Source organism: Bubalus bubalis, chromosome 4, assembly GCF_019923935.1.
Source record: "Bubalus bubalis isolate 160015118507 breed Murrah chromosome 4, NDDB_SH_1, whole genome shotgun sequence".
NCBI classification, from domain to species: Eukaryota; Metazoa; Chordata; class Mammalia; order Artiodactyla; family Bovidae; genus Bubalus; species Bubalus bubalis.
In genome coordinates, this window is record NC_059160.1 from 114,363,092 (window position 1) to 114,382,616 (window position 19,525).

Sequence of the window (19,525 nt, forward strand, 5' to 3'; positions counted from 1 at the left end):
TCTATTTTGTTTTCAATGACATTTCTTTCCTTTCTCCCTCCCTCTCTTTCTTTCCTTTCATTTAATCTCCCCCCAAAATATTTATTGAAAATCTCTGCCTGTAGTACTCATTGTTCAAGCCAAGTGTATACACAAAGACATGGCCTGCTCTGCTGTGGTGTGTGCTGGGGAGAAGGAAACATGGGAACAGACAGACAGACATAGAGGAAAGAGTTGTCTGAAAACAGACAAGGAAGTGCAGCCAGATTGGCCTTGGTGAGCTGGGAAGGATTCCCCGCAGGAGATAAAGATTTGAACTAGATATTGAAGGATTAATAGAAGGGGAGAGCAGAAGGCGCAGAAACACTTCTCATGTTGAGGGTCTACTGCGTAGTTCAAAATCATGAAATGTGAGGTTCATGAAGGTAGATGGGGGACATATGGCTAGAAACAGAAGAACTGTACAAAAAAGATCTTCACGACCCAGATAATCACGATGGTGTGATCACTGACCTAGAGCCAGACATCCTGGAATGTGAAGTCCAGTGGGCCTTAGAAAGCATCACTACGAACAAAGCTAGTGGAGGTGATGGAATTCCAGTTGAGCTATTCCAAATCCTGAAAGATGATGCTATGAAAGTGCTGCACTCAATATGCCAGCAAATTTGGAAAACTCAGCAGTGGCCACAGGACTAGAAATAGTTTTCATTCCAATGCCAAAGAAAGGCAATGCCAAAGAGTGCTCAAACTACCACACAATTGCACTCATCTCACATGCTAGTAAAGTAATGCTCAAAATTCTCCAAGCCAGGCTTTAGCAATATGTGAACCGCGAACTTCCTGATGTTCAAGCTAGTTTTAGAAAAGGCAGAGGAACCAGAGATCAAATTGCCAACATCCGCTGGATCATGGAAAAAGCAAAAGAGTTCCAGAAAAATATCTATTTCTGTTTTATTGACTATGCCAAAGCCTTTGACTGTGTGGGTCACAATAAACTGTGGAAAATTCTGAAAGAGATGGGAATACCAGACCACCTGATCTGCCTCTTGAGAAATTTGTATGCAGGTCAGGAAGCAACAGTTAGAACTGGACACGGAACAACAGACTGGTTCCAAATAGGAAAAGGAGTATGTCAAGGCTGTATATTGTCACCCTGTTTATTTAACTTATATGCAGAGTACATCATGAGAAACGCTGGACTGGAAGAAACACAAGCTGGAATCAAGACTGCCGGGAGAAATATCAATAACCTCAGATATGCAGATGACACCACCCTTATGGCAGAAAGTGAAGAGGAACTCAAAAGCCTCTTGATGAAAGTGAAAGTGGAGAGTGAAAAAGTTGGCTTAAAGTTCAACATTCAGAAAACGAAGATCATGGCATCCGGTCCCACCACTTCATGGGAAATAGATGGGGAAACAGTGGAAACAGTGTCAGACTTTATTTTTCTGGGCTCCAAAATCACTGTGGATGGTGACTGCAGCCATGAAATTAAAAGATGCTTACTCCTTGGAAGGAAAGTTATGACCAACCTAGATAGCATGTTCAAAAGCAGAGATATTACTTTGCCAACAAAGGTTCGTCTAGTCAAGGCTAGGGTTTTTCCTGTGGTCATGTATGGATGTGAGAGTTGGACTGTGAAGAAGGCTGAGTGCCGAAGAATTGATGCTTTTGTACTGTGGTGTTGGAGAAGACTCTTGAGAGTCCCTTGGACTGCGAGGAGATCCAACCAGTCCATTCTGAAGGAGATCAGCCCTGGGATTTCTTTGGAAGGAATGATGCTAAAGCTGAAACTCCAGTACTTTGGCCACCTCATGGGAAGAGCTGACTCATTGGAAAAGACTCTGATGCTGGGAGGGATTGGGAGCAGGAGGTGAAGGGGATGACAGAGGATGAGATGGCTGGATGGCATCACTGACTTGATGGACGTGAGTCTCAGTGAACTCCAGGAGTTGGTGATGGACAGGGAGGCTTGGCGTGCTGCGATTCATGGGGTCGCAAAGAGTCAGACACGACTGAGCGACTGATCTGATCTGATGGCTGGAAAAATAGGATGATTCTGCATGGGATGGGCTTTGCAGGGCTTATGTTGTCATGTAGACATCAAAGAGCCGTTAAAGGTTTTATTAAAAAGTTGACTTTATTAGATTTGTATTTTAGAACCATAACTTTGGCATTTAGGCCAGAGGGGGATGAGATTGGTAATAAGGAGACCAAGTACAAGTCTATTACATATAGTTCAGGTAAGAAATATTGAACACAGACATGGCCTGTTTTCTCACTAAGTTGTCCATTTGTGAGAAACAAGGAAAAAAGTGAAATCTGGGAAAGCAGAACTTTATTTAGCATGTGAGTTAAAAAAGAAGAAGAAGAAAAGAAAAAAGAATCAAAGAGCAACATAAGGTACCCTTGCGGTGAAGGAATTGTTCTTTATCTTGCCTGATGTGATACAGAAACTTACACATAATAACATTGTGTACAACTGAATACACACAAGTGGATTGAAGTAAAACTGGGGAAATCTGAATAAGATTATGGATTGTTGTTACCATTGTGGTAAACTGGGTAAAGTTTACAGGGATTATTTTATACAATCGTGAGTTAATCTACAACTACTTCAATCGTTAAGACTCTGAGCTTCCAATGCGGGGGGCCTGGCTTTGATCCCCGCTTGGGGAACTAAAAATCCCATACGTCACCTGGTGCAGTCAAAAAAAAAAAAAAAAAGCAAAATAAAGATATTTTCAACCACCCTCCTCTGCAAACACCTATTAATCCTCTTTTGGATGTAGAGGGGAGATTCAAGGCAACTTTTCCACAATTGCTTACTGAAATTTTGGTTGGTTTTATGTTGTAGTTATATAATAATTTGGAAAAAAAGAAAACCAGATTCAAAATTAAGATAAGGTACTAAAATGTGCAGTTTTTAGATAATTATGATTGATGCCATTACATATTTTATATATTGATTGTGAGGAGAGAAAAATAAACATTCATTGAGTGCTGAAATGCAATCATTGCTCTGGGGTGGGGGCTTACATACAGTTTCTACTTGATGCTGTCAAAGTGGCAAATTTTATTAGGATTATTCATACACTTTTCAGATAGGGAAGCCTAAGGGTCAGTATGTGTAAGTACTTTTGAGAAGTCACAGTGTTAGGATGAAGCTAAGCCTGTCTTTCAAACCTGTGTACTGTCCTATGACTTAGGGACAGTTCCAGACACAAGCACGTTTAAGATAGCATCTCTGTCACTGATTTGTCTGGTTGAGCTCTACAGTATCTATATCCAATATTTAGAAATGTGGAATATAGTACTTTTCTAGTGTGGATTATTTCAGCTCAGGAAAATATGTTTTCAAATTTGTGACAAGATAGCTTTGATCAAATATTTACCAAAAAAAATGGAGTCAAATATGATTAGACTTCAGGATTCGTTCGTTCAACCTTTAAATAAAACAAAACCTCAGTAAGAAGTTTATAATGTTTAACTTTTATGGAATATTTACTATCCATCAGGTGCCAGGTCAAGCAACTTACATGCTGTTTAACATTTCACAATAAAATAGGGATAAAATGGGCTATGTGACTTCAAAGCCACACTTCCAACCCACTGGGCTACAATGCTGTAAGCATCCATCAGATGAAAATAACGGGGAATGAAGAAAAAAGAAACTCTAATAAAAAGTTTTTCATGATCCAAAATCAGTGACCAGAGCCACCATTTATTGTAAATAAATTACATGAGTTAACTACATTGTGTGATTCCGGGGCCTAAGGGGGTCGAAGCCACGTGAAAAGCTCAGTGGTTTATCAGATCGCAAAGAGTCGGATAGGACTGAGAGACTGAACTGAACTGATGCTCAAATCAGTCACCTCCTACCCCTTTATGTCTTTTTATTTTCTCCACAGCTCTTTCACTTACTAATACGTAAAATTATTTCATTGCTTGTCTATCACTTGCCCCATCTCACCAGAACACAAGTTCAATAAAATTAAGAATCATGTCTTTCTTGTTCAATGCTGTATTTCCAGTGTCTCAAGTTGTTCCTGACAAACATTTGCTGAATGACTGCCTAAATGATTGCCCTTCTCTGGGCTTAAATGGTAGAGGTTTAGATTTACAAACTGTGGTTCAAAGGATCACATTAGCAATCTATTAGCATTTCATTTCTTTTCTTTTCTTTTTTTTTTTTAGCGTTTCATTTCTTAGATTGGCTAGGATAAGTGAAAGAAAAGGGAGGAGGAAACTGGAGGAAGGAGCTGGAGAAAAAGGAAAAGAGAGAATATAAACTGGTGATGATAATCCTTTGAATAGGGGGTGGGAGTTGTCAGGAATTAGGAAGTGTCAGAAATTAGGAGCCTTAGATCAGTGGCTGAAATTGGTGGGGTTCCCAAGAGTGGGATGGAAGCCATCATGAAGGCTAATTTCAATTTGGTCTCAGATGGTCAAACCACAAAAGGTTATGGAAAGGAGGTACAAGTTATTTATCTTTGATTAGACTGCATTGGGGCTTCCCTCGTGGCTCAGACAGTAAAGAATCTGCCTGCAATGTGGGATACCTGGGTTCGATCCCTGGGTTGGGAAGATCCCCTGGAGAAGGGAATCACTACCCACTCCAGGACTCACGGGATCGCAGAGTCGGACATGACTGAACGAATTTCACTTCAGACTGCATTGCTCTTGAGGCTGCCAGAGAAGTCAGTGCCAAGGGTACTGACATCCTGGGCACTGGTCTTCCTATCTTGTATATTGGAAATTCTTCTTGAGGAGTCATTACTGATGTTACTATAATCCTTGTGAGTTTTACATCATTGTCGAGTAGAATGTCAATGAAGACAAATGGTTGAGAAATCAAAAGAATCACATGTGAAGAACCAAAATGAATGGATAAACTGAGGCATCTGTAGCATAGAGTGGGAAAGACAACTAGTTTCAGTGAGGTTGGGAGCGCTGAGGAAAAAACCTGTATCCTCTAAAGTGGAATTGGGTTAGTTACAATAGACGACTCTAAGTAGTTTGAAGTTTCAAGGACTACAACAGAGAAGAGTTGTTAAAGTTTTTAATCTCAAGGACCTCTTTATAGTCTTAAAAATTTAGGAGTCCAAAGATGTTTTATGTGCATTGAAGATAACTACATCGTATTTGAAATTAAGAAATGAGTAGTTATTATTTCATTTTAAACAATAAACCGATTAAATGTTAACAGAGAACAATCTTTTATATGAAAAGTAACTACTTTCCAAAATAAAAAAAATTGAGCAGAGTGGTTTTATGTTTTTGCAAATCTCTTTAATGTCTGGTTGAACAGCAGATGACTGGGATTTTAATATTTGCTTCTGTTTTCAGTGTTTCCATATCACATGTCATGTAGCCTCTGGAAAATTCCACTGTGTAATTATGACAGAATGAGTGTCAAAGCAAATAACATTTTAGAATTATTATGGAAATACTTTTGACTTCCCCCTTGAAAGAGTACTGGAACTCTCCGACCACACTTCAAGAACCGCTGTCTTAAGAGTTAGTATTAGTCAATCCAGCTTCAATTGAAAATAGCCATGAGGTTGGATTTACTTTTTCAAAATGAGGAAACAACACTGTTCTCATTATAAAGCGTCCAGACCATACACGAACATGCCATTTTCATCCATCAAACATACGAAAGCAGAAATGAGGGATCGCAAGTCAGGTAAAAGGATGGAGAAGTTGGAATGAAGAGCATCCCCGGAAGCCACGGTGACCCACTGAGTTAGGAAAAGCAAAACCAGCAAAAGACGCCGCCGAGGCGGTTAGGAGGAAAGAACTGTTGTTCTTACGGTGAAAAATGGGCGGGGAGAGGAAACGGTTATCCGGGATCCTAGAGTTTGTAGGAATTAGGCCCTGACACGGTAGGGAACTAAGGAGCGCTAGCTGTCCGGATGCGGCAAGGCAGGACCCGGAGGTTGGCCTCCCGCCCTCATCCTTCCCGGTACCAGGCCGGGGTGGGAAGTTGGGGGAGGCGGGGGCCGAGGTGGGCCGTGAGCGAGGCTGGGGTCAGGGCCGTACCCCGGAACGGAAGGGGCGAAGAGTTCTTTTCTTGCTAAGAGCATAGAAAAGAGATGGCTGGAGGCGTCGTAGGGGGCGGAGGCGGGAACCCAAGTCTGGCGCTGCGAGTTTGGAGGTCGCCGGGGGAAAGGAAAAAGGTTCCGTTGCTAGGCGACCGGTCCTGGCCCCGCCTCCCAGTCGCGTCGCTAGGAGACGGGGAGGCCGGGGGGCGGGTGGCGGAGCCAGCCCTGCGTGCTGACGCTGATTGTATATGAGCGCGAGCGGCGGGCTCTCGGGTCTTTTTTAGCGCCATCTGCTCGCGGCGCCGCCTCCTGCTCCTCCCGCCGCCGCCCTGAGTCACTGCCTGCGCAGCTCGGGCCGCTCGGCTCCCCGCGCTCGCCACCGGTAACGGGCTGGGACCCGACGGAGAAGGGAGGGACGTGGAGGCCCCGGGCGGCCCGCGTGAGCGGAGGGGTGAGGGGGCTGGGGACGGCGAGCGGGGCCTCCGAGGCCGTCCGCGGAGGCCGGAGCCCAAGGCGCTGTTGGCGCCGCGACCCCGCCGGCGGAGAGGGCCCGCGGCTCGGCCGATGCTTCCCGGGAGAGCCGACCGGGAGGCGCGTGGGGCGGGGGAGCGTCGGCGCGGCCCGGGAGGGTCCGCCCCGGGGCCCTCTGAGCCCCGTTGGCCTTTCCGCGCCCGCGAGGGCGCGGCCCCGGCGAAGCCCTGGGGCCGGGAGCGGGGAGGCGGCCGAGCCGCTGGGAGCCGGGAGGCGCCCGGGGCGCAGGCCGAGTCGGGGTCTGCAGCCCACCGTCGCCGCGACGCCCACTCCCTGGAGGGGAGGCCGCGGGGGGAGGGAAGGAGCCGAGGCTGCGAATTCCGACGGGAGGGAGGGGCTGCGCGGGGACCAGGCCCCGGGGCGGGGAGGGGCGAGGAGGCGGCGAGGCTCCGGGCTGCCCGCCCCCGGGAGGTGGCGACCCGGCCGGGAGGGGAACCCCCCGCGGCTTCCCGCTGCACGTGGCCGGGGCCCAGGCGCGGGTGCAGACCCCTTCTGGTAGCCCTCCACTAAAAGTTGAGGAGGTGGTGGGATGCGAGGGTGAGCAGGAAGCCAATCAGTCCAGCTCTTGGGTTTGCAACTCTTCCCTGCTTTTCTTTCATCTTAATCTTTTTAGGTACCGCAAGAAAGCGTGAATGTTAGTTGATGGATGAAGGAGCGGGGCCTTCACTGCTAGGATTTTTAAGAATTATCGCGTGTAAAGCACTTACGTTAGCTGTTGTTAACAAGAGATTCTTCTGTGTCCTCTCAAGTACAAATTAGAATTAGGATGGGTATCTTGATCAGGGCTTTTTTTTTATTTGGGAAGCATTGGTCGTAATTAGTCGACTCCTGAACAGTGGAACTAAATGATTTGGCCTGCAGTGTCTTTTTAATTCGTCGAGGGCGTCTGTTGCTTTCTTACTAGCTCCTTTATTCACGTTCCCACTGTAAGATACTTAACTAGCTGTGTGGTGTTTAACGTTATGGTGGAGGCGTTATGGGGTGAAATGAGACGCACAAGTAAACGTACTGAGCCAGGGTTGTAACCTGCTGCCTCATCTGTGCTTCATGCTTTGCCCTCAAAAAAAAAAAAGAGGCCGGGAAAGGAGGCGGGGAATGAAGGCCTGTCGGGGAGGGCTGGGTTTTTGGAGGAAGAAAGAGCCGGGCACGTGATGTCCTCAAAGAGCCCCAATTTTATTCTGTTTGATTGTGGGTTCTGTAAGGACTGCATTTTAAAAGCTCACAACTTACACTGCTTATCTGATTTCAGGAGAGCTGAGCTGGAAAACGAAATTTGCCATTTTTGAAAGTAGGTGGCATCAAAAATACTTTTTCAAATTAGTGTTTTAGGTCCTGTTTTGTTGTTAGCTTTAATAACTACTTCTATACTTATTTTCCTCAGGAAGTAATACACCTTACCTTTGATTGGATAAAGGAAAAGCCTTATATTTAGAATAACTTATTTAAAGCTGACAGGAGGTAAATGAGGTTTACAGTGACCTTCTGGGACTGATGTCTCAGGCTTATTCCGAAGTTGTCTGAGTTCAGATTAGTGGCCCAGATCTAAAATGGGCCTTTTACTTTTTAAAAAGATTGGTCCTTTCATACCAGTCTGAAAATTTTTATAAGTTTTATCTGTTGTACCTGTTTTTGATATTGGACCTATTGACAGGGAAAATTATTAAGCTGATACTAAATGTGACACGATTGTCTTTGTCATCTAACGATTAAAAAAACAAAACAAAACCCACACGTGTACCAGAACTAACTTAATCCACAGTGCTATTGCTTGTTTTATTACCTACTCAACTTGCCCATATTGCCTTGAGATGACGGATTCTGAACTCTACCAAATGTATTCAGTACATATCCTTTTGTAGGAAAAGTGGCTAAAAAAGGTAGAATCTGTTTGACTTCAAGGTATGAAGATGTCAAAATTAAACATTGCTTTTCTTCGTTTTCTGCTTGATAATTTGAAATATTAATGAAAGAGGCAATGAATCCTGATCTATTCTGTTCATACCCTCAAGTCTAATCCAATCTGTAATTGCTTATGTTCTTAGTTGATTCTTTGAGTAAATATTTTAGCTGCTATTTGGACATATATCTTATATCATGAGCCAAACAGGCAAATTGGTTATTTGATATAAATTGTTGAGTGGTTATGAGTGTTCTGAAGAAAAAGAGCTGGAAAGTGGGAGATAGAGGAGTATCTATAACCTCTTTACATGAAGGAATTTGTTAAAATTATGCCAGTATTAAGTCCCATTTCGTACTAATTGCATCTGAATAAGTCGGGCAGAGTAGGGATTAGAACGCAAGCACTGCTGCTTTCACTCATCTGTGTAAGTTACTTAGTACTTTAACTGCAGATCAGTAGACCACATTGCTGGACTTGCCAAGTGCTCTCAACCCAGAGTTAGTTCTGGTTACCAACTCTGCTTTCTACTGCTACATAGTTTGGTATATTTTTACTTGTTCAGAAGTTTTATACATTTTGATTTTTATTGGAAAAGGGGGTCGTAATTTTGAAGAGTTTATTAATTACTTTGAAAATATTGTCTCAGATACAGAGGGTACAGACGAATACAACAGACATAAAACAATAGGATTTCTTGCATGATTATTCAGGCAATGTTTTAAAATTATTCTACATATATATAACTCAGTGCTCCTAGAGATAAGTAGTATCAACATTTAAATGAGGAAACTGAGGTACAGAGCAGTTAAAGAACTTATTATCCAAGGTTACAAAACTGAGAAATGATAGTTTATAATAAGGATTTTATATTGGTTTAAAGGAAGTTCCCTTGACTTAATTGTTGTACTATACAGTATATAGGGCTTCTCTCAGCTCAGTTGGTAAAGAATCCGCCTGCAATGCAGGAGACCTGGGTTCGATCCCTGGGTCGGGAAGATCTCCTAGAGAAAGGGATAGGCTACCCACCTGCTCCAGTATTCTTGGGCTTCCTTTGTGGCTCAGCTGCTGAAGAATCTGGCTGCAATGTGGGAGACCTGGGTTCGATCCCTGGATTGGGAAGATCCCCTGGAGAAGGGAAAGGCTACCCACTCCAGTGTTCTGGCCTATACAGTCCGTGGGGTCGCAAAGAGTTGGACACGACTGAGCGACTTGCACTTCACTTTATAGTATATAACTGCTTAGAATTTAAAAGCACTCTCTTGGGTTCCACTGGGCTTCAAAGGACAGTTAAAGCACTTATAGTCATGAAGATTTCTTCCAATATATGTCTGATATTGTGAATACCTTGTAGTTTTGTTAATTTTCACCAGATTATCAGTCCATGTGTGTTTCTCTGCTGTTTGGTCAGATGGTACTATAGATAATGTGATTACTTGAACAGAAGATAGTGTTCTCAAATAGGAGTGTATTTGGCTTGGGACCCGTATAAAAGTCAGTTCTGGATTGACTTGGTACCTCTGAAGTGAAAAAGTGAGCATAAAGAATGAGATGTTCTAGCTACGTAAAGAACGAGATGTACTACTATTACAAGGTTGTGTTGGAATCAAGTACTGAGCCCCTGGCCCACCGAAATTGTTGGTAGAACAGCAGTGTCCAAAATACAGGTTTGTTTAAAATGCATTCAGCTTGAGGTAGGTCTCAGGTAAAGGGAAATTCTTTTTTGGGGGTTTTACTGGTTCCCTTGAACCTTTTTGCTTTAAAACGTGTGTGTCCGTGCGCACTCAGTATTGGGCTCGGTTCCTCTCTAGAATTTTCCAAGCAGGAATACTGAAGTGGGTTGCCATTTTCTCCTCCAAGGGATCTTCCCCACCCAGGGATTGAACCCAAGTCTCTTCTGTCTCCTGCATTGGCAGGTGGATCAGTTACCACTGTGGGCTTCCCAGGTGGCTCTCAGACAGTAAAGAATCGGTCTGCAATGCAGGAAACCTTGGTTTGATCCCTGGGTTGGGGAGATCCCCTGGAGAAGGGAAAGGCTACCCATTCCAGTACTTTTGACTGGAGAATTCCATGGACAGAAGCACGCTACAGCCCATGGGGTCACAAAGAGTTGGACACAGCTGAACAGCTAACACTTGTAGTTTTCTTTTTGTTATCCTTTAAAACTTTACTTTAAATTTTTGATTGTGCTGCGAGGCTTGTGGGATCTTAGTTTCTCAACCAGAGGTGGAACCCAAGCCCTCACAGTGAAAGTGTAGTGTTCTAACCATTGGATTGCCAGAAAATACCCCAAATGTGTAGTTTTTAATGATTGGCTATTTCACTGTAGCAGCTATTTTCTATAAAGGAATATAACTAGGTTATATAATCTGTGTAGTAGGTGATAGGGTTTGGCTTTTGGAATAGTGAAATCGGCATGGGTATTGGAAGTCAGGTTTTAATTCCTAGTTTTTTCATTTCTCTGTGGCTGAGCAAGTTGCTTACTGTTTTATCTGCAAATAAGAGGAAAGTCTGTAAGTCTTACAGAGTAAGCTCTGTAAATGTTACTTTCCTTTCCTTCTCGTTGGAAATAGGAACAGAATCAAGTATACTGGAATGGTAGATCATTTGATTTCTGGACGTCTGGCTTTTACATAACCACAAAATAATCAGCTAACTATCTGATTGAATCACTCACTTTTCCTTCTTTCTCCATTGGAAGATTTTCTTCATGTTCAGGTTTTCTGGTTCAGATTTGCCTTTAGTCTTGTTATGAACCCTGTCTTTACATTGAGATCTGTAACACTGAGTACTGGGTTGAACTTTTTATTGTAAATGTTAATCCTTAGGAATGTTTCTCCTTTTAATCTGTTTTTTTCCGATGTTAGTACAATGATACCAGCTTTTGGTTAAGGATTGTATTTTACCTTGAAGCTGTTTGTATTCTTGTTACAGATGTGTTTCTTATAATTTGGATGCAGTTGAATTTTCTTTAATCTGATAGTTCTAAAAGGGAGCCTTTAGTTGATTTATGTAATCACTATGATAAGGTTTAATTTTAATTTGTGTGTGTGTGTGCTTTTTATTTGTCCAACCTGTTTTTCTTTTAGATTGATGTAAAATTAAGTATAGCTTCCCCAGTGGCTCAGTGGTAAAGAATCTGCCTGTAGTGCAGAAGTTTTGGGTTTGATCCCTGAGTCGGGAACCTACTGCAGTATTCTTGCCTGGAAAATCCCATGGACAGGATCCTGGTGGGCTCCAGTCTATGGGATCACAAGAGTGATCTGTTTCTGAACTTTTGGGGTCACCCTAGAAATTACAACGTGTTTATTTTAGAACAGAGTAATCCATTTCCTCCCCACTTATTCTCACTGCTGACTTAATAGTATGGTAGTTTAAATTTGACACATTACACAGTGGTAATATTTCTTTTAAAATACTTTATTTTGATAGTATGCTAATATCCTTATTTCCTCTCATTTCTTCTTGTGTCTTTAGACCTTCTCTTTGGGATCACTTGACTTATGCCTGAAGAATATACTTACAGAATTTATTAATGAGAGTGCTGGAGATATTTTAGCCTGAAAGTACCTGTTTTACCTTCTCAAAGGATATTTTGGTTGGGTGTAATAGCCTAAGATCCTTAGTTACTTTCAGCACATTGAGCACACAGACCATTCCGTCATCTTTTGGTGTCTGTTGAAGAGAAGACAGCTGTCAGTCTTTTATGCGTTTGACGTTAATCTGAGTCTTTTTTCTGAATCCTTTTGAGGTGACTTCTGTCTCGTCTTGGATTTTCACTCAAGTATCTTAAGTGTGGGTTTTTTATTTTGCTAACTGGAATTTATGGACTTGTCTTCCATTAGTTCTGGAAAATAACTTGGCTATTTATTTCTTCAAATATTCTGTCCATTCTCTCCTCTACTCCTAGAACATCAGTTAAATCTTTGTTAGACTTCATTGTATCCTAAAATGTCTTTTCCATGTTTTTTATTCTCTAGTCTCTGCCATACTTTGGAAGATTTCTTCTAAGCTCACTTTCAAACCGCTTAATTCTCTCTCCAGCTGTGTTTGGTTTACTGTTAAACCTGCCCATTTAGTTTGATTTCTGTTATTTTTATTTCTGGAAATTCTGTTCTTTGCCAGGTTTGCTCTTTTCACCTTTAGTAAATGAGTTTCTTATAGATACTGCTGCAGACACATATTTTCAAACTTAAAAGGCATGGTTGTTTTTTCTGTGCGTGTGGTCTTTTAGACAGTATTGAAGTCTTCCGTAGGATTGACATCTGTTGCTCTCTGTCGCCCCTGTTCTTGCAGATGACTTCATGAACTTTGTAAGGTCTAGCGTGGTGCTCTCGCTTACATCTGGTATGCAGGTGCCTGGGAGTGCTGCTGATGGCTCTAAGCTCACAGCTTGAAGTTCGGGGCACAAGGCTGATGAGGTGGATTGGGGTTTTGTCCTGGAGAACTCATTTATTATCTCTGGGAACAGCGCTTTGAGGTTTCTGCTTAATTTGGGAAGGTTGCTATAAAGATACCCTACTTTGGTAAGTCCAGGGCTTTTGGTTTCCGCAGACCGTTCGCATCTGAGGTTGGCAGGTTGCCCTTTGGGCAGAAGTAGTTTACTTATCCTTTTCCTTCCTGTTTTGCCTGCAGTTTGGGGTTAGTAATTTCTTATTATCTTACTTTTTTAAACAAATATTTGATTCTGTACTTTTAATTAATTTTCATTAGTAGAGTTGGTCTGCATAATCTAGCTTGTCACTTCCAGGAATGGAAAGTCTTCAGATCTCTTAGAAAGCAAATTCATGTCTGATAAGTAAAAATCTCACTGATTTTACTTAAAGTTGTTGACTTGCAGTTAAAAAAAAATCTGTAGATATTAAACTAAACTTGTGTTTTTTTGATGTGATCTGATTGCCTGAGACCACCTGTCTCAGAACCTGGGTTTCTTACTTAGAATTTTTTTTTTTTTTTGCATCTACTCTCTCAGACATGTTAGTTTTGAATCTGGGTATGGGAATTGGTCCATTATTTTTATTTTTTTAGATTTGTTTGTAATTTTAGATTTATGGGAAAGTTGTAGAGATAGCTTACAGTTCCCATTTGCCCTTTACCCAATTTTCCCTAATGTTAATATCTTACATTACCAGGGTGCATTTACTGGTCAGTCTGTACATTTATCAGAACTGAAAGAATCTGATTTTAGCCATCATGCCAGCTAATTGTTTTGCGAAGGATAGTTCAAAATGGACAGATTGAAAGAAACTCTGTTTGTTGAGTATTAATTAGATATCAAACAGATCTTTTACATGAATTTGCTTCTTAATAAGAGAAACCAATGAAGGAACCATTTTCTCCTGTGTTGAAGATGAAATAAGGCCAGAAGTTGTTTGCCTGAGCTAAATTCCCACAAAGCTGGTGTTAACCCAAATGGTCTGACTACAAAACTAGGCGTTGTTGTGTGCGCGCCCAGTCGTGTCTGGCTCTTTGCGGCCCTGTGGCAGGCTGCAGCCAGGCTTCTCTGGCCATGGGGTTCTCCAGGCAAGAATTCTGGAGTGGGTTGCCATCTCCAGGAGATCCTCCAGCCCAGGGACTGAACTCATGTCTCCTGCATTGCAGGCAGATTCTTTACCACTGAGCCATCAGAGAAGCATACTTTAAAAAATAGAAGTGTATATGACCAAGAAATCTATTACTTTAGCCGGAACGGGCAGATTGGAGAAGGCATCTCTGAGGAAATGAATTGCCCTCCTGTTCTATCTTGAATCTCTGTAATAATGCATCAAAATGATAAGAGTTTGAATTCTGAATGTAATGGTAGCAAAGTGGACGCTGAGGAACAGTGTAGCCAGTCTTCCGTGAACATGTTAGAATGTTGTAAAATTTTGAATTTAGAAATTTTGGGTGTTTCTTTTTGTTTCATACTTTTTGATAATTGTTGGATTTAGTAGACTATATATTCAAGGGAGCAAATTCTAAACTGTTACTAAATAGTATCTGGATAGGAAAACCTAATAATGCAGTATGAAATGTAAGCTCTCATTTACTTCTAGTCTTTTCTGTCTCATACACACCTGCTGTTAGGTTTCTGGTGTATTTTTCTAGAAATGTCTTATTCATAAGAAAGTATGTGTATGAGAATGGATATTCGTATATACTCAGGTTGCATTTTACTCCTGCTTTGTTCCTCTTTCCATATCAACTCAGATCTGCATCTTTTTTTTTTCTTTTTTTAAAAATTATTTTATTTTTGGCTCTGATGGCCTCTGCTTGCTGTGCAGGCTTTTCTTGTGTGGGCTTCTCGGTGTCGTGGCTTTGGTTGTAGAGCAGGGGCACTACGGTGTGCGGGGTTCAGTAGCTGCAGCTTGTGGGATCTTCCCGGATCAGGGGTCGGACCTGTCTCCTGAGTTGGCGGGTAGACTCCTCGCCACTGAGCCACCAGGGAAGTCTTGCTTTCTCTTCTTCTTCTGTTGTTGTTGTTGTTATTAATTGCAAAGCATTCCATTGCATGCACATTCCACACTAGTAGTTTAATTTTGCTAAGTAATTGTAGCTGCCGTATATGTGTCTGTATATATTTATATATATAAACTTTGTATATTATTCTGAAGGATACAGTGCAGTGATTGGAAAAAGCAGATATAATCCCTGGAATCATGAATGTTATGGTCTGGTCACTGGTGGAAGACAGACCTTAGTCAAATAATCACAATAATCTGTAATTACAAACTGGAGATAGCTTATGATGGAAAGAAATGGGGCTTTATAAGAGTGTGTACAACCAAGAAATCTTACTTAGCCAAGATGTACAGATTGGAGAAGGCATCTCTGAACGAGTCAGTGCCAGTCTGTTTTGTCTTGAAGAAGTAAAACTTTGAGCGGAGTGTCAAAGAATATGTAGGACTTGGATTTTAGAAGAACCTATTAGACAAACGTGACACGTGTACAGGCACTTAGATCCTTTACTTCTCTTTTTTCAGGGTAGGTTCTCACAAATTGAATAACCAAGTCTGGAGATGGACATGTTTAAGGTGTTTGTTATTCCCATAGCCAAATTGCTCTCCAGAAGGATAACAGTTTATGGAATTCCCTGGTGACGCAGTGGTTAAGAATCTGCCTGCCAATTCAGGGGACATGGGTTTGCTCCCTGGTCCAGGAGGATTCCACAGGCCTGGATCAACTCAACCCACCCGCCACGACTGCAAGAGCCAAAACAAGAGAATAGCCCCCACTCATCACAACTAGAGAAAGCCTGTGTGCAGCAGGGAAGACCCAGCACAGCCAGAAATAAATAAAGGACAGAAAATAGTTTCTATAAATGGTAGCCATATTTAAGAATGCATATTCACCATAATTTTCCCTGCGTTATTGATCTGATAGAGCTGAAGCCCACTTGTGTTTCTTTGATTCAATATTTTCGTTATTTTTGAATTAGTATATTCGTAATTTTTTGCTAAGTGTTTTGTTAATGCTGACTTCATTAACCAGCATCGCTAGAGAAATACATAGTGCTGTTAGAGATTATTTACAGTAAATAGAAAATATTTAAAAATAGAGTAGGTTACAGTAGGAAGAATTATTTCCTTTATAATTGTCCAAAGGATGGATGTTGGATTAGTAATAATGCTCCAAAGGATAGCATTTGACTGCTAAAATCAGAAAGTCAGTTTTTTAAAGTGAAAAGTATATTAAACATATTGATATGAGGAATCAAATCTTGTTACTTTTTGTGAGTGAAAGACTAAGGTTTTGGGACTTCCCTGGTGGTCCAGTGGTTTAGAATCCACTTTGCAATACAAGGGATGTGGGTTTGATCCCTGGTTGTGGAACTGACTCCACGTGCCACAGAGCTCAGAAGCTTGTGCTCTGGAGGCCTGGGCCACAACTGGGGGTCCACGCGTGCCGCACAGCCAGCGAAGCCCTGCACGCCATGGCTGAGACCTGGTGCAGCCCAATTAATAAATAAAATGCTTTTTAAAAGATTAAGGTTTTAATTTTTCAAACATTAAAAACTGATTTTAACGTGGGAGTCTAAGCCTTTTTTTGTTTTGTTTCTCATTAAACTTTTTTAATGGGTCTCAAATTCTGTGACAGATTTTTGGTCATTTCCATTAAAAAGTACTGATTTTAAAAGCTAATAACTTAAAACTGCCACACACAAAACTAATGGTTCACAAAACACTCTTCTGAAGGTTTTGCAATGCAGGTACCATTAACCAGACTTTTACTGTAAAAACTTAAATGGCCAATTGAGACAAACACCACTGATAAAGACTGGGGCGGCACGTACTGGGGGTAATACTCATGCAGCCTTGGGCTCTCTGGGCAGACTTGGTGGCCTTGCCAGTCCCAGGTGCCTCCTCTTGTCCACTGCTTTGATAATACCGCCAGCGACTGCCTGTCTCATGTCAGGAACGGCAAAACAGCCATGAGGCAGATAGATAGGCCAAGAAACTCTTAACACACATGGCCTTGCCAGGAATCATATCAGATCAGCAGATTTCAAGAACTCGGGGCCACCTTCTAGCTTTTTCCCAGAACACTTGGTCTTCATTTCAGCACGCTTGCATTAGAGCTGTGTGACAGTCCAGCACTGATTTGGGCCTGGATGGTTCAAGATCGTCACCTGAGCTGTGAAGCCAGCTGCTTCCGTTGGCGGGTCATTTTTGCTGTCACCAGCCACATTGCCACGAAGAACATCTTTGACAGCCATGTTCTTGAAGCTCACATTGTCCCCAGGAGGGCCATTACTCAAAGCATCACGGTGCATTTCAAAAGACTTAAGTTGTTTCCTTGACTGGAGCAAGGTGACCACATTGCCAGGTTTGAGAACACCAGGCTCTGTTTGACCCACAGGGACAGTATCAGTACCAGTACTACCAATTTTGTAGCCATCCAGGAAGAGCAAACCCAAGGGCTTATCAGTTGGGCAGGTTGGTGGCAGGGTGCAGTCTGGAGCCTCAGGCAGTGTGGTTCAGTGGGCATTGCCATCTTTGTGGGTGACTTGGCATCCCTTGAAAGACAGGGTAGCACTTGATTCCAGCAGTGTTGTCACCACGACAACCAGAAATTGGCACAGATGCTTCTGTGTTGGGATTGTAGCCAGTTTTTTTAATGGAGGTGCTGACTTCCTTGGCAGTTATCTCTTCTGGCTGTAGGGTGGCACAGTGCAGTCCATTTCGTTACCTCCAGTGTAACGAAGGTTCCACACCCAGAGAGGAAGCCAGAAGGGCCTGCTCGTGGGTCTGCCCTTTCTTGGAAATACCAGCTTCAGATTGGCCAGCACAGGCGCCGGAATGTGCCTGGAGTTGTGTTTTTGATGAACTCTGTGTCCTGGGGGCTTCCTTGGTGGCTCAGTGACAAGCTGCTTGCCAGTGGGGGAGCTGTGGGTTTGATTCCTGGGTTGGAAAGGTCCCCTGGAGGAAATGGCCACCTATTCCAATCTTCTTGCTTGGGAAATCCCATGAACAGAGGAGCCCAGAGGGCTGTAGTCCGTGGCGTTGCAAAAGAGTCTGACACAACTTAGTGACTGATCAACCAGTGTGTCCCAGGGCGTCAGCTAGGTCACAAGAGTACTTGCTGGTCTTAAATCGACACAGGGAGGTATCACTGGTGATTGGTAATCACTTGTGTTCAGCTTTCAGTTTGTCCTAGACCCAGGCGTACTTGAAAGAGCCCTTTCCCATCTTGGCAGCCTCCGTTTTGGACTTTGCAGTGGTTCCCGGGTGAATCCCACAGTGTTTGTAGATCAGATGGCCTGTAGTGGTAGACTTCTCTGAATCTACATGTTCAGTGACAACAGTGTTGACTTGGGTCTTCTTTCCCATTTTTGCTCAGGTTTAGTGGTGGTTTTTACGACACCCGTGCCCTGGTGGCAAACCTGTTGTGAAAAAACTAAGCTTATTAAAAAAGTAAATCTGCATTACCCATGGCACTCAGCTGTTTTTCAGTCTTCTCTAAGTTAATCCTGATCCTATAGTGTGAACGAGTGTAGGATATGCTCTGACCAGTCCTAACTGCTTCGTCGCTCAGTCATGTCCCACTCCTCGGACCCCGTGGATGATAGCCCGCCAGGCTCCTCTGTGGAAGTCTCCAGGCAAGAAGACTTGAGTCGGTTGCCATGGCCTCCTCCAGGGATCTTCCCGACCCGGGGATCAAACGCAGGTCTCCCACATTGCAGGCGGATTAGTTACCGTCTGAGCCACCAGGGAAGCCCTAATAACCAAGAACATTATGGACAAGTGTGCTGACATACTCAGGGTAAGCTGGAGGCATGGTAGTATTCAGTGATGTGACATTAAGTGCGTTTGAAGGGATGGGGAATGTTTACTTGGTGGATCTGGACCAGAGCTTTATAGCTGCCATTGAATAGTTTAAAGGGCTGACATTTAGTAACCAGAATTATTAGACTTAGGGGGAAAAGAAAGATCTCCAGGGGACCATGAGTGCAGTATGTGGCAGATTTTGGCTTTTAACATGAATTTGATGAAAATTAATAACTTAAAAAATCGAGCGGGTTTGAGAGAAGTAAAGCATTTTGTCCATGTGTTGGACTCTTGCAGCCCCAGGGACTGCAGTCCACCGGGCTCCTCCGTCCATGGGACTTTTCAGGAAGAGTACTGGTGTGGGTTGCCATTTCCTTCTCCAGGAGATCTTCCTGGCCGAGGGATTGAACCCTGGGTCTCCCGCATTGTAGGCAGATGCTTTACCGTCTGAGTCACCAGGGAAGTGCATTTGTCCATACAAAGAGGCAAATGCTTATAGCGGCTCTATTTGTAATACCCCCTCCCCCCAAAGAAAACCCAAGTGTCCATCAGCAGCTGAAAACTTAGAATAGAATGTATGTTTCAATGGAATACCACTCTACAATAAAAAGTAATGAACTATGTGGTAAGGACTACAACATAGATAAATCTCATTCTGGATGGAAGAAGCCAGACCAAGGGGGAAAGTACATACTCTATGATGCCATTTTTATAAAATTCCAGAAAATATAAGCTATAGTGACAGAAGGCAGGGCAACACTTGCTTGGGATGGGAGGCAGGAAGGAGAGGAGGGAGGTATTCTAACAAGGCAGGGGTATATTCA

At 42.8% G+C, this 19,525-nt stretch overlaps 1 protein-coding gene and 1 pseudogene across 5 annotated transcripts in view; one reads left to right on the top strand and one right to left on the bottom strand.

Moving 5' to 3' along the window:
* Positions 1 to 6,209: 6,209 nt before the first annotated feature.
* LOC102405800 lies at positions 6,210 to 18,263 on the bottom strand (annotated as a pseudogene).
* Positions 6,261 to 19,525, top strand: part of NAP1L1 (nucleosome assembly protein 1 like 1) — a 34,646-nt gene continuing 21,381 nt past the window's right edge. For 2 of the 5 annotated variants that reach the window (XM_025284427.2, XM_025284430.2), the window contains exon 1: positions 6,262 to 6,408. The gene's annotated coding sequence lies outside the window, so the exon portion shown is untranslated. Of the gene's footprint in view, positions 6,409 to 7,806; positions 7,846 to 19,525 lie in introns of all 5 variants that reach the window. The other 3 variants (XM_025284428.2, XM_025284431.2, XM_025284429.2) reach the window with 3 other exon arrangements.